The 18,413-nt window shown below is 33.9% G+C and overlaps 2 long non-coding RNA genes across 2 annotated transcripts in view; one reads left to right on the top strand and one right to left on the bottom strand.

Annotated features, from left to right (window-relative positions):
- Nucleotides 1-17,678, top strand: part of LOC111093360 — a 64,394-nt gene extending 46,716 nt beyond the window's left edge. The window contains exon 4 of the long non-coding RNA XR_005381609.1: nt 17,466-17,678. This is a non-coding gene — a long non-coding RNA (uncharacterized LOC111093360). The remainder of the gene's footprint in view (nt 1-17,465) is intronic.
- Nucleotides 1-18,413, bottom strand: part of LOC100684547 — a 55,583-nt gene that overhangs the window by 15,715 nt on the left and 21,455 nt on the right. Inside the window, exon 3 of the long non-coding RNA XR_005381608.1 lies at nt 1,810-1,955. This is a non-coding gene — a long non-coding RNA (uncharacterized LOC100684547). The remainder of the gene's footprint in view (nt 1-1,809; nt 1,956-18,413) is intronic.

Here is an 18,413-nt window from a genome sequence, read left to right as displayed (position 1 = left end):
GCTTCTCCCTCTGCCTATGTCTCTGCCTCTTTCTCTCTCTATGTGTCTCATGAATAAATTAATAAAAACTTTAAAAATAAAGAGAAATACACATAAAACAGGGCTTTGTATTGATCTGTTGACAAGATTGTTGTGACAAGAGGTTTGCAGAAATCTAACTCTGTATTTCCCCCGGGAGCAATGATTCAGTTTGCTAACTCAGTGCTTGCAACAACTCGATAGAATGGAACTAAAGAGAGTGAGAATCATCTGTTTGTATTTATGCATATACATATAGTTTACTTTAAACATACATATATACATATAAGCATATATATGTATATGCACACACACAGATATACAGACTAATCAATTGACTAATACTTACCATGAAGACTAACCTTAGTCTTCCAGTCCCTGAATCAGTTTGCATGCTATATGCTATAAATTTCATTTATACATTTTTGAGACAATAGAACCTCTCTGAAATTAGAATTTCCCCCAAAAAATCTGGCCCTCACGACCACTGTTCATGATCAGTTCTGACTATAGGAGCAGTTAGCAGTTACTAGAGGAATCTATTTGCTTCAGCTTCAGCATTCTGGCCAAGGAATATTTTTCAGGGCCTGAGCAAAGGGAATTAGAAAAAGAAGAGGAATGACAACTAAGAAAATAATTAATTAATTAATTAATTAAAACCTCTGAGTACTATTAAATCCCTCTGACCCCAAATCAGGATATTTTTAGATCCTTCTCATTATTTTTAGTATTTGTTACTGCCCTTATGGGCCTCAGCTTTCCATCTGCCAGATGAATTTAATTGAATTCCTTGGGCTAAAAAGCAAAAATCAAGAAAGATTTCAAAGAGAGAGAGAGATAGATATATGCTCTTGAGTCATATGAAAAGGAGACCAAGAAAGAACAAAAACTAAAATTCAGTCAAGAAATCTGTAGCACAGACTTTGGCCAAAACAAAAAAAGTCAGGCAATTTTAAAAGCTGTAGGTATGAGGTTTCACTTCCATTCAGAGGAGGATGGTAACCAGATTTAGATTTTCATTCAAACTGATCTTTACTTTTTCAGTGCCATCTTCCAGAAACAGCTACCTCTTTGTGAATAGATGTGTAAGTAACGACACAAAATGATAAATCCTAGAAGCATGGAGTTCAATATGGAAATCACATGCATATTTTTCAGGGTGGTCTCTAATTCTTTCTTTAAGTAATCAAAATTGAGTCCTCTTCTAGGGCTATACTAAGGATATTAGGTGAGTTTTTAAGTGTAAACAATGACTGACAAAACAATGTTTTAAATTTATCCCCTGCCTCCTTAGAGAATGAGAAAAAAACATCTATTTTCTTTAAGTCTATATCTGGGGATATTATTTTAATGTCAACTGCCAAGAGCATTGCCAAAATTGCAATCCTGCAGTACGACCATTCTTCACTACATTAAATGACAAGAACAAAAGTGCACTCTGTGCGTACATACTACTGGTCCCATGACAAGCTCTTCATGATAACAGGGGTGTCCCTGCCTTTCCAGACATAAGAGGAGCCATGACAAATGATGTGCACCAAGAGACTGACAGCTCATTTTCTCCTGCACTTGCCTGCTGCATTATACTAAGTAAGGAGAGGTGTAACATGCTGAAAAACACACAATCCCTCCTCTCTCCATAACATGTTCTCTGACATTCCCCTTATTCCTTATTTTGTAGCAACCAACCTTATACAATATTTGAGGCTCTTTTAAAGTTAATGATCTTAAGCTCTGGAAATATGAAAGGTTATTATACAGAAAATGATAGCCAGCTGTTTCTCATCTTACCTGAAGAGAGATCTTGAGCTGCTGCCATTCATTCCAGAAAAATTGAGCAAATGCTCTTTAATCATAAAGATGATGATGATTGTGATGATGATGATCAAACAGCATCAGGTGCAGAGAACCTGGATTGCAGTCTGCAGAACCTCACTCTGATAAAAGGAATGTCCTGACATTGGAAATTAGGAATTTAGTTGCTGATTCAAATTTACTCTGCATTTAACAAGAATTTGCTTACCTTCCATTGTGAGACCAGTGCTGTGATTGAACCCAAGGAACGTATAAAATTAGAGGTCAATAACCTGTCTCTGTCAAGGTGATTTACAGCTTAGTTTAAAACAAGGACTTTCTTATGTGAAATTATTAAGCAGTGTTTTAAAGATAACATGTAATTACTGTGCTAACTATTTTTTAGTTCAGGAAGTTTGACTACTCAAGGGAGTCTTCATGAAGGAAGTAAGGTTTCAGCAAGACCGTGAGGAATAGATCAGATTAGGAAGTAACTGAAAGATATGTACTGTTCTATAAATATTTATACTGTATACCTAACAATGTTCTGGCCTACCTGGAATCATAGAATGATATAGTTAAAAGGCATGTTTGAAATTATAAAGTACGCTTTTATTACACAAATAAGGAAGTGTTATCTAATCCTTATGCTCTGTGGGTGGGCAATTATAGCAAATTAGTGGTGGAGCCAGGAACAGAAAATTTCTACTTTAGTTCAATACTCATATATGAAAGACATTTCATTTCTCCTGCCCTAATTGTCCAGTAAGGTAACCAGGACCTACATTAGAAATGGCCTGAAAATAACTAGAAAGTATCATAGAAAATCATAATCATAAAATAAGGAGAAAAAAAATCCCTACATCACCTTGAAGACAAAACAAGTATCATTTCCATTGTTAAGAAATTAATCTCCATATGAAACAGATTCTTTTTAAAGATATTTTCTTGTAAAAAACAATACTATGATTTGTTAAACATTTCCTTACTGGATTAATCTTTTAAAATCTTTTTTTTTAAATTTATTGTCTTTAGTAAAATGTCTACAACTAATTATTATAGTGTTGTCGAGTTTATATATTAGCCAGAGTTGTTAAATTCCAGGTTATTTTATTCTAACTTTTCAGACATCAATAAATCTTAGTTTATACTTTAGAATAGATTTTGTTTTTCTTCCCAGTAATGACAGCAAGGAAGTCAGATATGCATAAGGCATATTGAGAGGCAGCATACACAGGAGAGAAAGTGCAGTCACTGAGTCAGACAGATTTGGCATCAACTCTACTCTTCGAACCTGAGTCCCTCTTCCTCCATATGAGAAGAATATAATACCTAACTCACAAGATAATTGTAAAGATTAAAGTAGATAATGCATGCAAAATGATTAACAATGTCTGGCACATAGTATATCCTCAATAAATTATAGGTAAATGTTAGTTACTAAGTAGCTTGAAAGTGGAGATGAGTTATATTTATGTTTGGCTACTAAATTGGTATCAAGGTTGCTGACCAGATAATTAAAGTCACATTTATGACAAAAGATTATCAATTGTGCATGAAGTTGTAAATGCATCTAATTGAGCATGCGATTGTCAGGAAAAGAAAGATGAGTAGGAGACTACCAGACTGTTCTAGCTTGAACATCTGTTAATCACATATAAAGAAATTAAGGAGACTTTAGCAGCTTTTTTTTTTTTTGGAAACTAATTGATTCTCACCGATAAAAACCTTAGAAAACATAAATATATAAAATAAACAACAAAATCACCTTTAATAATGCCATTTGAAGTCAATATGTTTGATGGATTTTTAGACTTGCATAGATAAATAAAATTTTATTATATATATAATTTTGTGCTTATACAACTAATAAAAGTTACAGTGTAAAGTAAGCAGGGTCTGACCACATGAACTTTTTATATTCTACTTTTTCACATATTATGTAATATTCAAAAGTGTTATTTATTATTTATTACATAATATTCCACTGAATGATTATTATATTGCCATTTTCAGACATCATTTTTAATGATTATCTGTAAATAGTGCTAAAATGAACATCCTTGGAAAGAAATCTTTGCCTCTGTGATAATTTCCTTAGGATAAATGCTTAGAAATGACTTTACTATATTAAAGAAAACTATTTATGGCTTTATATGCTATACAGGTAAACTTCCCTCTATAAAGTTTAGGCCAGTCTATACTATCATTACTGTGTAAGGAAGTGTTCAACACCGAATTCACTGTCCTTATCACTGGTCATCATCATTCATCATAGCTGTAATGACTAATTATCAGCACTAATGTGGCAGGTCCTGTTCTACTTTACTGATGCTAAATTGTTTAATCTTTTCAATATTTCTATAAGTCGTATTATAATTTTCCCCATTTCACAGATTAAAAACTGTGGCATAAACAGATTAAGTTAAACGCCTGAAGCTACTCAAGTAAAAAAAGTAGGGACTCCAATTTAGGCAATGTGTTTTTAAAGATCATGCTTTTAACTATACTGCAGTATTATTTTCTCACAGAGGTCATCCATATTATTTTTTTAATATTTTTGCATTTGAAAGAAAAAAATCCACTGTTTTGTTTCTATAATTTTATTTGTAAAGTTAATATTCTCAATATGTTTATTTGTTTTTTACATTTAATTTTTTTAGTGTCAATTTTCTATTCATGTTTATCACGTTATAGAATACTTTTCCCTGGAGGCAGATTTTTAAATAGGATTCTAATTGACTCTCTCTTTGGAGTAATAATAAATATGAATTTTCAAGATGGTGACACGATTTATTCATTTTCATGAATTTGGAGAAATTTTGCTAATTGCATTCTCTAGTGAGCTTTGAACTCCCTGCCTGCCAATATATATTGCATTTTACAGGTCCTTTTAGATGTTCTCTTTGGTTTGTAATTGATGGATTTCCTGAAAGCAAAAAGTCACAGGAGATTTAGTGAGTGTGAAATGGTAAATATTGAAAGCATTTTAAATATTGATATGAAAATAGATCTCCTAGCTGGATATCTTTTTGTTCTGCTGTTTCTGGAATGAATACATTAGTTTAAAAATTTTAAACATAACAGATGTGAAAGTGCTAGTGTTTGGATTGGTAATAGACTGTTCCCTGCCAGATTTGCTGGTAGCATTTCTATATTCTGGAAATATGAGAGACATTTACAGCCATAGTGATATTTCCAAGCACTTTAATAAATCTAGTATACTCACATGATTATTTGCAATCGCAGAAATACTCCTGGCCTAGAGGAAATTGCTGTACTTAATGGGGTTTGAGGATTAATTGTTGTATTTAAGGGCTACAAAAAAAGAGTATGGGCATGAGGTAGGATGCAATAAAAGAGAAAGGAAGTCATGAGCCAAGTGTCTTTTGCAATAAAAAAAATGGAAAATGAGAAATTAGAATAATTTGATAAGGCCAAAAGGAGTGACATTACTCCTTGGAAAACTGAAATACCTTCCCCCAACCAGAAGTATGGGAGTCAACAAAGTGCTGAAGTTTGGTTTGGGGCTGGGTATGCAAGAAAGTTCTGCCAGTAATGAAAAGAAATCTCTCCCCATTTTGTCTTCATTCAAAATCCATATTTAAAATATCATCATAATAATGTATTTGTCAGAGTCCTGACAAGAGATAGATGGTCTAATGAAATGAGGTCATTGAAGAGTATTAAATAAAGGGTTATTTTTTTTCCACAAGGGAATGAGTATAGGTTAAGGGAATGAACAGGGGTTGGTGATGCACCCAAGGTCTGTTACACTTCTAACATAATGGAGCTATTACCACTTCTAACATGAAGAGATTGAGTTGTAGGGGAGGGAGGGTATTATGGGAATTGGAGAGAGCCACTGCTATTGGCAAGGAAGCAGTCTTTGGTGAACTGATTTATCTCAAAAACACTAATTTGAATAGATATAGGCATCCCTGTGATTATTGCAGCATTATTTACGAAAACCAAATTAGGGAAGTGGCCCAAGTGTCCATCAATAGATGAATGTATAGAGAAGATGTGGTGTATATATGGAATGGAATATTAACAGCCATAAAAGGGAATGAAATCCTGCTATTTGCAGCAACATGACTAGAGCTGGAGAGTATAATGCTAAGTGAAATAAAACAGTCAAAGAAAGACAAATGCCATATAATTTCACTCACATGTGGAATTTAAGAAATAAAACAAATGAACAAAAAAAAATGAGAGAGACAAACCAAGAAACAGACTTCTAACTAAAGAGAACAAACCAGTGGTTGCCAGAGCAGAGATGGGTGGGGGATAGGTAAAATGGGTGAAAGAGATTAAGAGTACACTTATGATTGTTGAATCTGTACACTGTACACATGAAACTAATATAAAACTGCATGTTAACAACACTGGAATAAAAAACTTAAAAAATTAACAAAAATCTCCATTCTGACAGACACAGAATAACTCAGCTGGGTTGCTATAGATGCAATAAAATATGTAAACAGTTGTGAAGGGTAAGCCAAAATGATACCAAAAAAAAGAGCATAGTTTATAGAATTTGCTGATTTCTGTAGTATAAATTCTCACACATGCCCAATTTCAAGCTACCACCATGATGTCACTGAACTGAAACTGAGAAGCAATGTAGACAGTTGGCTCTTGTCCATACAAACTGGTTCCAGCATGTCAGAGGCCTCTGTGAAATAGACAATAGACACAGATGAGCCCACTTGGAAGGTACACCAATTCTTTCCATCAGCGGCTTACGATGGGTGGTTCCTTGGAGAAGGAAGCATTCATATCTAGTGTTCACTTCACCCAGTGATAGCCACTTATCCCTCTGAATTACAAAACAGCAAAAATTATGACTTGAGATCTTGAATCCAGAGCAGCAATTTTTAGTTAGGGCTTTGCTGGGGCAATCTACAGTTTATTGCTACTTGCCTCTTTGGAAATGAATCAACAAAAGCAATTCTCTAAGTAGGCCTGGCATCTTGTATGCTGCACACACACACACACACACACACACACAGCAGAAAGAAACACATAAAACCAACATACATGGGTTCTTTGCCAATCCGCAGAGTCTGACCTGTTGGAAGTATATCAGTGGCTCCACTGCCCTCTGATTGAGAGTAGGATTTGAACAATGAGAGAATGAGCAGGTTCTCAAAGGGTAAACTATGACATAAGATTATTCCCCTGACTCCGTCTCAGAGGCTCCCTCAGGCTGATTGCATCCCTCCTCCAGAGGTCACAGGTTCTGTTAAGTGCCCCTCTCTACACAGCTGCTCTGCTCCAAGTTCTCTCTCTGTCTCTTTTTAAATTTAAATTAAACAAAAGCAGTGCACCCTTTTCTCCCAACTTCCACCCTCTGCTTCTGGCAACTGCCACTCTGTGGCAACCACAGTCTGTAGCTATGAGTATGCGTGTGTATGTGTATACACACATATACACAGACACACACACACACATACTCATAGGGGGTGCATATAGTGTTTTACATATATAGCATTTTATATATTTATATGTGTATTTAGTTATAAATTACATAATTCAGTTATAAATATTTATATGTTTGTTATATGTATAGAAAGAGGGATTCCATAGATAAGAGAGATCACAGTATTTGTCTGTCTCTGTCTGATGCCATCAAGGTCCATCCATGTTGCTACAAATAGCAAGATTTTATACTTTTTATGGCTGAATAATATCCCATTGTGTATAAATGCCTCAATTTCTTTATTAATTTATCCACTGATAGATATCTTGGCTACTGTAAATACCGCCACAGTGAACACAGGGGTGCATATATCTTTTCAAATTAGTGTTTTTATTTTCCTGGATAAATACCCAAAAGGTAAGTTACTGGATCATATTGTAGTTGTATTTTTAATTTTTTGAGGAACTGTTTTCCACAGCGGCCGTACCAATTTACAATCCTGCCAATAGTACACAAGGGTTCCCTTTCCTTCACATCCTTGCCAACACTTGGTATTCAGTCTTTTTGATATATCCATTCTAACAGGAATAAGATGATATATCATTGTGGTTCCAATTTGCATTTCCCTGGTGATTAATGATGTAGAACATATTTTTATGTACCTGTTGGTCATCTGTATATCTTCCTTTGAAAAATCTACTCAGATCTTCTGCCAATTGGATTATTTGCTTTGTTTGCTATAAAATTGTAAGAGTTCTTTCTACATTTTGAATATTAGCTCCTTATCAGATAATTTGCAAATACTTTTTCCCACTCAACATGTTGCCTTTTTATTTTGTTAAGTTTCCTTTGCTATACAAAAAAGTTTAGTTTGTTTATTTTTGGTTTTGTTGCTTTAGCTTTTGGCGTTATAGTTAAAATAATCATTGCCAAGATCTATGTAAAAGAACTTACTACCTATGTTCTTCTTCCAGTATTTTATGGTTGTAGGTTTTGTTCAAGTTTTTAATTTATTTGGAGTTAATTTTTGTGTATTAATTTGTGTAAGATAGTGGTCCAGTTTCATTATTTTGCATGTGGCTGTCCAGTTTTCCCAATACATTTGTTGAACAGATTTTCCTTTCCCTGTTGTATATTCTTGGCTTCTTTGTCATAAATTAACTTACCATATATATACATGGGTTTATTTCTGAGTTCTCTATTTGTTTCTATTGATCTATGTGTCACAATAGTATTTTAATTACTATAGCTTTGTAGTATAGTTAAATTGGGGAGGATGATACATCTAGCTTTGTTCTTCTTTCTCAAGAATGTTTTGGCTATTTGGGTCTTTTATGGTTCCAAGCTAATATTAGGATTGTTTGTTTTATCTCTGTGAAAAATGCCACGGGAGTTTTGATAGGGACTGCATTGAATCTGTAGATTGCTGCGGGTAGTATGGACACTTTAATAATATTAATTCTTTTAATCCATGAGCAAAGAATATCTTTCCATTTATTTTTGTCTTTTTCAATTTCTTTCATTAATGTCTTATACCTCCTTAGTTAAATTTATTCCAAGGTATTCTATTTTTTTATGGTGCAATCATAAGTGTGACTGTTGTCTTAATTTCTCTTTGATAGTCCATAATTAGATTAGTATATAGAAATGCAATGGATTTTTGTGTATTGATTTTATATCCTGCAACTTTACTGAATTCATTTATTAGGTCTAACAGTTTTTTGATGGAGTCCTCAGGGTTTTCTATATATAGTATCATGTCATCTGAAAATAAGGATGGTTTTACTTCTTCCTTTTCAATTTTGATGCCCTTTATTTTCTTGTCTGATTACTTCCAGTGCTATGTTAAATAAAAGTGGCAAGAGTGGGCATCTCTGTCTTATTTCTGATCTTACAGGAAAATTTTCAACTTTTTACCATTAGGTTAGTGTCACCATAGTGACATACATGGCCTTTACTTCATGGATGTACATTCCATCTATACCCACTTTATTAGAGTTTTTTTAAAAATCAGAAATGGATATTACATTTTGTCAAATGCTTTTTCTATATCTATTAATTGATCATATGATTCTTATCTTTCATTTTGTTAAGGTGGTTTATTACACTGTCTGATTTATAAATGTTGAGCTATACTTTCATCCCTGGAATAAATCTCATTTGATCATGGTGTATGATCCTTTTAATGTATTATTGAATTCAGTTTGCTAACATTTTGTTGACGATTTTTACAACTGTGTTCCTCAGGGATATTGGCCTGTAATTTTCTTTCTTTGTGGTGTCCTTGTCTGATTCTGTTATCAGGGTAATGCTACCTTCATAAAATGAGTTTGAAACAGTTCCGGCTTCTTCTGTTTTGTTTGTTTGTTTCTTTCTTTTTGAACAGTTTGAGAGATTTAGTATTAATCTTTTTTGGAATGTTTGGTAGAATTCACCAGTGAAGTCTGATCCTGAGCTTTTGTTTTTTGGGAAGTTTTTGATTACTAATTAAATCTCTAAAAAGAATAAATTTTAAAAAATCTTCTTACTAGTAATAATCTGTTCAAATCTTCTCTTTTGAGGATACCTATGTGGCTCAGCGGTTTAGCACCTGTCTTGGGCTGGGGGCGTGATCCTGGAGTCCTGGGATCGAGTCCCAAGTCCGGGGATTGAGTCCTGCATTGGGCTCCCTGCATGAAGCCTGCTTCTCCCTCTGCCTGTGTCTCTGCCTGTCTTTCTCTGTGTCTCATGAATAAATAAATAAAATCTTAAAACAAACAAACAAAAAAACAAATCTTCTCTTTCATCAGGATTCAGTCTTGGTAGATTTTATATTTAAAATGAATTTATGTATTTCTTCTATGTTATTCACTTTCTTAGCATATAATTATACATAGTAGTCTCTTATGATCGTGTTTCTGTGGTATCAGTTGTAATATCTCCTCTTTCATTTCCAATTTTATTTATTTGAGTCCTCTCTCTTTTTTTTTTCTTAGTGAGTCTAGCTAAAGATTTGTCAATTTTGTTTACCTTACAAAGAACCAACTTCTTGGTTTTGTTGATCTTTTCTAATGACTTTAAAACCTCCGTTTCATTTATTTCTGATCTAATCTTTGTTATTTCCTTTTTGCTACTAACTTTGAGCTTTGTTTTTCTAGTTTCTTTAGGTGTAAAGTTAGGTTGCTTATTTGAGACTTCTTTTTTGTTGAAGTAGGTGTTTATCACTATGAACTTCACTCTCAGTACTGCTTGTGCTGCCTCCCATAAATTTTGGTTTATCCCATTTCTCTATTCATTTGCCCCAAGGTATCATTTATATCTATTTGATTTCTTCTTTGACCCATTGATTGCTTAGTAACACATTGTTTAATATCCACATATTTGTGGATTTTCCAGTTGTCTTCGTTTAATTAATTTCTAGTTTCATAACATTGTTGTCAGAAAATATGTTTGATATGATTTCACTACTCTTAAATTTATTAAGGCTTGTTTTGTGGCCTAACATATAATCTATCTTGGATAGTGTTCCATATGCACTTAAGAAAAGTGTATATTGTGTAACTTCTGGATGGAATGTTTTATAGATAATTTGTTAAGTCCATCTGATTTAATGTGTTATTTAAGATCAATGATCAATGTTTCCTTATTGATTTTCAATCTGGGTGATTTATCTATTAATGTAGGTAGGGTATTAAAGTCCCCTAATATTATTATATTGCTATGTATTTCTCCCTTTAGGTATGTTAATATCTGCTTAGTATATTTAGGTGCTCCTATGTTTGGTGCATAAATATTTATAAATGTTGTATCTTCACATTGAACTCATTCCTTTATCATTATGTAACACCTTTCTTTGTCTCTCATTTCAATCTTTGTTATAGTTTGTTTTGTCTGACATAATACTAGCTACTCCAGCTTTGTTTTGGTTTGGATTTGCACAAAATATCTTTTTTCATCTCTTTACTTTCAGTCTCTGTATGTCCTTACATCTAAAGTGAGTCTCTTGTCCACATCACATACATGGGGCTTGGGGCTTGTTTGTTTTTTATTTGTTTGTTGTTTGTTTTTAATCTGTTCAGCCACTCTGTCTTTTGATTGGAGAATTTAGTCAATTTACACCTAAAATTATTGTTGGTAGATACTTAGTGCTATTTCGTTCATTGGTTTCTGGTTGTTTTTATAGTTCTTCTCTGTCCCTTTCTTCTCTTACTCTCTTCTTTTCTGGTTTGATAAATTTCTTTAGTGCTATACTTATATTCCTTTATCTTTATTTTTGTGTATTTACTACAGGTTTTTGCCTTGCGATTAGTATGAGGCTTACATATATGTATAGCAGTCTATTTTAAGTTGACAAAAACTTAAATTTGATCCCATTGTAAAGCTCAATATTATTACTACTCCCTCGCCATATTTTGTTTTTGATGTCACATTTTATATCTTTTCATCTTGTCTATCCTTTAACTAATTGTTGTAATCATAGTTATTTTTACTACTTTTGACTTTTAACCTTTATACTAGCTTTATAATCTGCTACCTTTATTATATATTTACATTTCCAGTGAGTTTTATTCTTTCAGTGTGTTCTTGTCACTAATTAGTACCCATTCTTTTCAGCTTAAAGACATTCCTTTAACATTTATTATAAGGTCAATTGAAAAAAAAAAGGTCAATTGAGCGGTGATGGACCTCTTTAGCTTTTGCTTATGTAGCATATTCTGATAATAAATCCCTTCACTGTCTTCTTCAGGCTAAAATTAGTGAGTACTCTCCACTATTATTTATTTGCACTTTTGTTTTATTTTGTTTTTATTCACCATGCTCTACGTTCTGATTAAAAAAAAAAAATAACGAGGTATTTTTCCCTTCCAGGATCCTGGCTGCTACTTGTAGTGTGGTAAAGACATAACTTATTATGTCTGTAGTAAATAATAGTATATACAGTAGGTTCAATAACACAAGAAAGACAATCTTTCTTATAGACTCCTTGGTACTGAATACATCTTTTGTCATCTTAATTCAGTTTATTCCCAATGATAAGCTGGAAAATGTTCAACAACCAGCATTTAAGTGAGGAAAAAAACTGTCTTCCTTGTTTTAATACCCTCCGTTTTGTTTTTTTTTTTCAAGTCTGTGATGGATTATCTGAGGATAAATGAATCAAAGCTTCATCTACCATAATTCTCCATTACTTCCTCTCTTACATTAACTCTCTACTGCCTCTGACTATATTCTTTTGGCCACCGGGATGTCAGAGATAATAACTCTCCTTTGAGCACCAAAGATAAACATTTTATAAATTAAAAGTATGCAAACATAACAATTAACCATAAAACTTGGCAGGTAATTTGGCATTTGCAGAAGATTACAACTAAAAGATCTTGCACACTCAGGCATATGCATGGGGAAATTTTAGCTATAGCCTATAATAGTTCCTTTATGAAACAAATCTTAGAGGAGAAGAGGAAACCCCAAAGCAACTTCTCCCCTTTTGCTGAACAAGAGTTTGGCATCCTCCTGAAAGAAAAGAAATGAGAAATGTTTGCCCTCTGGTTCATTTCACAAAGGACATGGAAGCATTAAGTCTGGTTTTTAAAGTCTAATTTGAGACTCTTCCCTCTTCTCTCCCCCATATAATGTGCTCTACAGTCCTGGAGGCTGCACTACAGCGTAGGATCTCTAGGGGATTATAGAGTCAGGGTCACAAAATGCCTAGGAGCTATTCATTATACCCTTATGAGTAAGAAAATAATAGGCCATTTAGTTCACAATGGAGACAATAAGCTGGAATGTTATGAGGAAATGATGTTTATTATTCTCATAATCCTTTCATAATAGTAATATAACTGAACTCATCCTAGAAAAATTTATTTCATTTACAGGTTAAAATTTCTCTGGTTGCATCAGTTTTGAAAATCCTTGTGGTTAAAAATAGTAATAGCAAATACTCTGATCCACACCTTCATTTTACTTTTTCTGTTGGGTTCCATGTGGTTCAAGTGGTCAGGATTCTATGAAGACAAACCATTGTTTTGGGGAAAAGATCAGGTCTAATATCAATTTGATCCAAAATACTAAACAATGATAGAGAAAAAATAAGACAGCTCCTATTCTCTACTGAGTAGAGATGTAATGAAACAAACTGCAGCCTGGTGAGATCAGTACACCAGTGGATTCACACGGAACAAACATGTAATACAGAGAAAGGAAAAGAGAAAGCTTTTTGGAAGAAGGGACATTTGAGCTGGGTTTTCAGAGAAAGAAAAGAAGTTCTTTAGTAAAGAAAGGAAGAGAGCTCCAAATGTATAGAAACATATTTATAAAGGAGAGGAGCTATGAAATAACAAGATGTATGTGATGAGTTAATAGCAGTTTGGAATTGTGAGCCTGTGAATATGAGGTAACGAGGCTAGATGTGAAGGGAATAAATAGATGAAGACTTTGTGTCTTGTGGATCAGTACTTAGAACTGTAATTCATAACCTCCAGTAGGGACACAGGATGATCTATTGAGTATTTAACTTCAAGTCCTATTTTTTAAAGTCTATTACAAGAAGGTCATAGGTTAGGTGTCACCTGAAATATATGAGGTGATCCTGAAGGAAGAGAGAGTTCCTCAACATAAAGGTAGAGGGAGAGAAATAATTGGACTCTTAATCATTCTTTTATATTAAGCAATTCATGTAACATACATTTACCTACTTAAGTAGATTTACTGCACAAATCCCTTATTTTTAATTTTTTTAAGATTTTATTTATTTATTTGACAGAGAGAGAGCACAAGTAGGGAAAGGGAGAAGCAGGTTCCCCACCAAGCAGTGAGCCCAAAGTGGGGCTCAATCCCAGGACCCTGGATCATGACCTATGCTTAGCAGCCACCCAGGTGCCCAAAATATCTAATTTTAATTAAATACTCCAAATAAAAGTTAATACACTCGTGCATGCACTAGTATAAAACAATAAAAGGAGGGAACTGACACATGTTCTTTCTTTCTTTTTTTTTTTTTTTTGAGGCTTTATTTATTTATTTTAGAGAGAAAGAGAGTGCAACTGGAGGAGGGGCAGTGGGAGGAACATAGAGAGAGGGAGAGGGAGAAAATCTCAAGGAGAGTCCCCACTGAATGCAGAGACCTATGCAGGACTGTTCCCAGGACCCTGAGATCATGACCCCAGTTGAAATCAAGAGTTGGATGCTTACCCCTCTGAGCCACCCAGGTGCCACACACATTTTCTAAGTCTAGGAAGACTGTCATGCACATATCAAACTTTTAAAAGTGTTCTAATCAGATTACACAAAATTTCAGTCTAGAAACAAAAATTATTAATAAAACTGTTTGAAATATGATTAATATCCATTATAATAAAGAACCTTGCCTCAAATACAGATTTTTCCCCCAGTTGATTAGGTATTGGATACTATGAAGGCATCATGATAGGCAGGAAAACATTCACAAACTAAGCAGCCAGATCATGACACACTCCTCAATTATTTGTTCAGTAATGTTTCAGGTCATTATATATGCGGGCTCATCTGTGCAAAATTTCACTCGACTTTCATAATGAATAAGGCCTGCAGATTGTACTAATGCCAATGTCCCAGTTTTGATATGTGATGTTATAATAGAGTTATATAAGATGTTACCATGAGAGAAGCTGAGTGAAAGTTACATGGGACCTCTAGACTATTTTTCAAAATTTCTATAATTTAGGAGTCTATAATTTATATTTAGTGAGTGTATAATTATTTCAAAGTTAAAAAAATTTTAAACTTCATGATAATTTATTATTTTTTTTATTGGAGTTCAATTTGGCAATATATAGCATAACACCCAGTGCTCATCCCACCAAGTGCCCCATCAGGACCCATCACCCAGTCACCCCAACCCTCTGCCCACCTCTTGTTTGTTTCCCAGAGTTAGGTGTCTCTCATGTTTTGTCACCCTCACTGATATTTTCACTCATTTTCTCTCCTTTCCCCTTTACTCCCTTTCACTATTTTTTATATTCCCCAAATGAATGAGACCATAAAATGCTTGTCCTTCTCTGAAATGCTTGTCTTATTTTACTCAGCATAATGCCCTCCAATTCCATCCATGTTGATATATAAATATTTAGAAGTTGATTTTAAGGTTTCCTGCTTAGCAGCAAAAAAAAAAAAAAATCAAAAAGGAAAAGCTGTGTACCATTGGGCAACCACATGTTCTTCCTGATATAGTAAAAATGGTTGAAATAATATTTTATGAAAAGCAATATGGAAATAAACTAAAATGTGTTCTTCTATTTGCAAAGATGTTCGGAAGACTCAGAAATATTGCTGAAAGTTTGACAAAAAAGGTTGGAATAAATTATGCAGTGAGCAAGATTTACTACAGAGTTGCAAAAAAATGCAGATGTTTATAACAGGTCTTAGCTTTGGCATCTGTTACATTCTGTTTTAATAATTAAATGTATGTAGAACTTTTTTAGGTAAAAGAAAACATAAACATAAAAACATAAACATAAACAGGGTCCTGGGATCATGAACTGAGCCAAAGGCAGTTGCTCAACTGACTGACCCACCAGGTGCCCCATTATCTTTTAAAGAATAAAAAAGTAGTTCTGGATCTTGAAGATGAGCTGAAGTTATTTTTATTATGAAGTTACATAAGTATTTCTAAACATAAAGCTAGGTATAAGCTCCATCTGCTTATGGTTGTTATCCATGAATACAACAAAGACAAATTTACACATTAAATACAAAGGAACTACAAAACCAATAAAAGTCAAATTAACAACATTAATTTAATGTGAAAATCTGTTTTGCTAAAGTCAAATTGATTCTCATATTGTGAATATTTTCCTCAGTGCTATGGCTCAAGTCTTTTTGAATTTGGTATGCTTATAACTATTATAAGCTCTGTGGTGACTATATATTATACAGTGGTGGATGTAGGATAATGGTCATTTTGACATCAAGACATGCCAACATCGGGGATATCAGATAGGCTTGTCAACATATTAAATGGATTCACAGGATTCTAGTGTATTTAAAGCTCTTTTTCATTTTTTAAAAATAACCCTAGAATTATACACATGTTATATGCCATTTGGGAAAAAAATATATATATATATTCAAAGCAACAACTCCAATTCCAATGGTGGTTACTTATAATAGGTTTTCCACAATACACTATTATTAATTACTTTTAAAGAAAAAATGTTTCTAAGAATTTATTTCTCCCCCGGCTCATGGGCTCTCTCCCTCTTTGGTTCTCTCTCTCAAATAAATAAATAAATAAATAAATAAATAAATAAATAAATAAATAAATAAAAGATGTAAAGAAAAAAAAGATGATATATATGACTCAAGTTTGAGAAACATAGCCTAGATCTCTATGATCTCTCTTACGCCCCAAGTAAGATTTCCTTGGAACAAACCAATAGATAAACAACTTCTATGGGAAGGTAAATGTAAGTAGAGGTGAGAGAGGAATGAGTCCCATTAAAAGCAGAAGCAGCCCTAAAAAGATGAAATGATGCTAAGGGAAAATTTTACTAACCACACACTCTAGTCTTATTCCAGTGCTGAAGATATGATGAGTGTTACTAACTCCTTCGACTGCATTAATTACGTGGATACTTGAACAGTACACAAAGACAGACAATACTGTGACTCTTCCATATAATCTGGCACAATTCCATCAGAGGTCTGCCATGTCTGAAAACTTCTCAGACAACTGTATTGTATTCCTAAAAAGTAAGACAATCTCATTTTGTGGCAGATGAAATGGCCACATCGCTGGAAACCAAGGCGGCCAGCATTTCTAACACCAACTGTGTAAAAATCACACTTCAAATAGTCTCTAAATAAAGACCATAATTATTTCAGAAGAACAACTGCAGTGAAGATTTGTTACAGCCTGAGATGAGGTCAGGATTAGGATATTCTGTAGCAGGGACTTCTTCCCTTATGTTCCCATTCTAAAAAAAGAGGGGTACACAAATATTATTATAAGGAGATATTTATACACATAAAGAGTATAATATCAACCACTACAAAATGCCTGGGGAATATTATATTTCTTATGATTTCCAAAAGCAGAAATCATATCAAATTGGCTAAAAGGCAGTAGAAGAATTTCTTTTGATTTGATTTGTTAGAGGTTTAACATCTATTTTTGCTTTCTTAGTGCTCTTTTTATGGAGTCTCTGTTTTTCTCACGCTCAATATGCTCCCAATTTTGTTTTGTTGTTCCCCCCCCCACCAAAAGCAGGTTTCAGGTTTTTTCCAAATGGCATTCAACATGCTTTCCCGGGTTCCTATCTGCCTTCCAATGACTGGCACCTGGGCAGCAGATGGTGCAAATGGCCTACTATATATTTCCTGGATTGATGAAGAGAACTGTCAGGAACCTGACTGCATTGGCCTGATGCCTCATGGCAGAAAAGGCTGCTCAAAAGTGACAGTGACTGGAAATAATTTTGATTAAAATGATCTGGAGCTTGTTGAGTTTCAAATGCTGTTTTTATCCCTCCTCTTTTTTATCCCTCCTCTTACACAACCTTGGATTTTTGCCTTGAAAACATATTGTGAATAAATTGGACACCACAATATCTTAAACCTCAGACATAATCCACTTTTTCTGGGAGTGCATTATTTTGTGGGACAGAGGTACTTCATAGCTCACCATGTCCTTCTATATATCAGACATGTTTGATCATATTTGGATGTGGATTTGCAGATCTCTATTATGGACTTGATTGTTCCGAAGTGGCAAGGACACCAATCTGACATCTTGGATATAGGGGATATAGAGAATGATCACAGAGTCAAAGTCTTAGCCTCATGTTTAAAATAGACAAATATGGACTTTTATAAAAAAGATTTAATTTAAAAACTGTATAATTCACTGATGCAGAATTAATGAATTATTCAGTCAAATGAATCTACTGTGAGACCCATCAAGGAAATTGTCTGTGCTCATTTATGCAGACAATAGCATTTATCACATTGCCGACTGAGTGCCAGGGACATTGCTAGAGCCTGGGTATTGCCTCAGGGGCTTTCTATTCCCTTTGCTTTGACCTCTCCCTCCCACTACTCTAGGGAATTCTTAGGTTCTGAAATCAATGTTATGCCTCTTCCATGTTCTCTTTGCTCTGTCATGTCAGAAGATCAGCATTACCCAAAAGAAGTTAATGTTGTTTACACCATGAAGCTA

The sequence above is a fragment of the Canis lupus genome, chromosome 30 (genome assembly GCF_011100685.1).
Source record: "Canis lupus familiaris isolate Mischka breed German Shepherd chromosome 30, alternate assembly UU_Cfam_GSD_1.0, whole genome shotgun sequence".
Lineage (NCBI taxonomy): Eukaryota > Metazoa > Chordata > Mammalia > Carnivora > Canidae > Canis > Canis lupus.
This window is presented reverse-complemented; position numbering and strand designations above follow the sequence as displayed.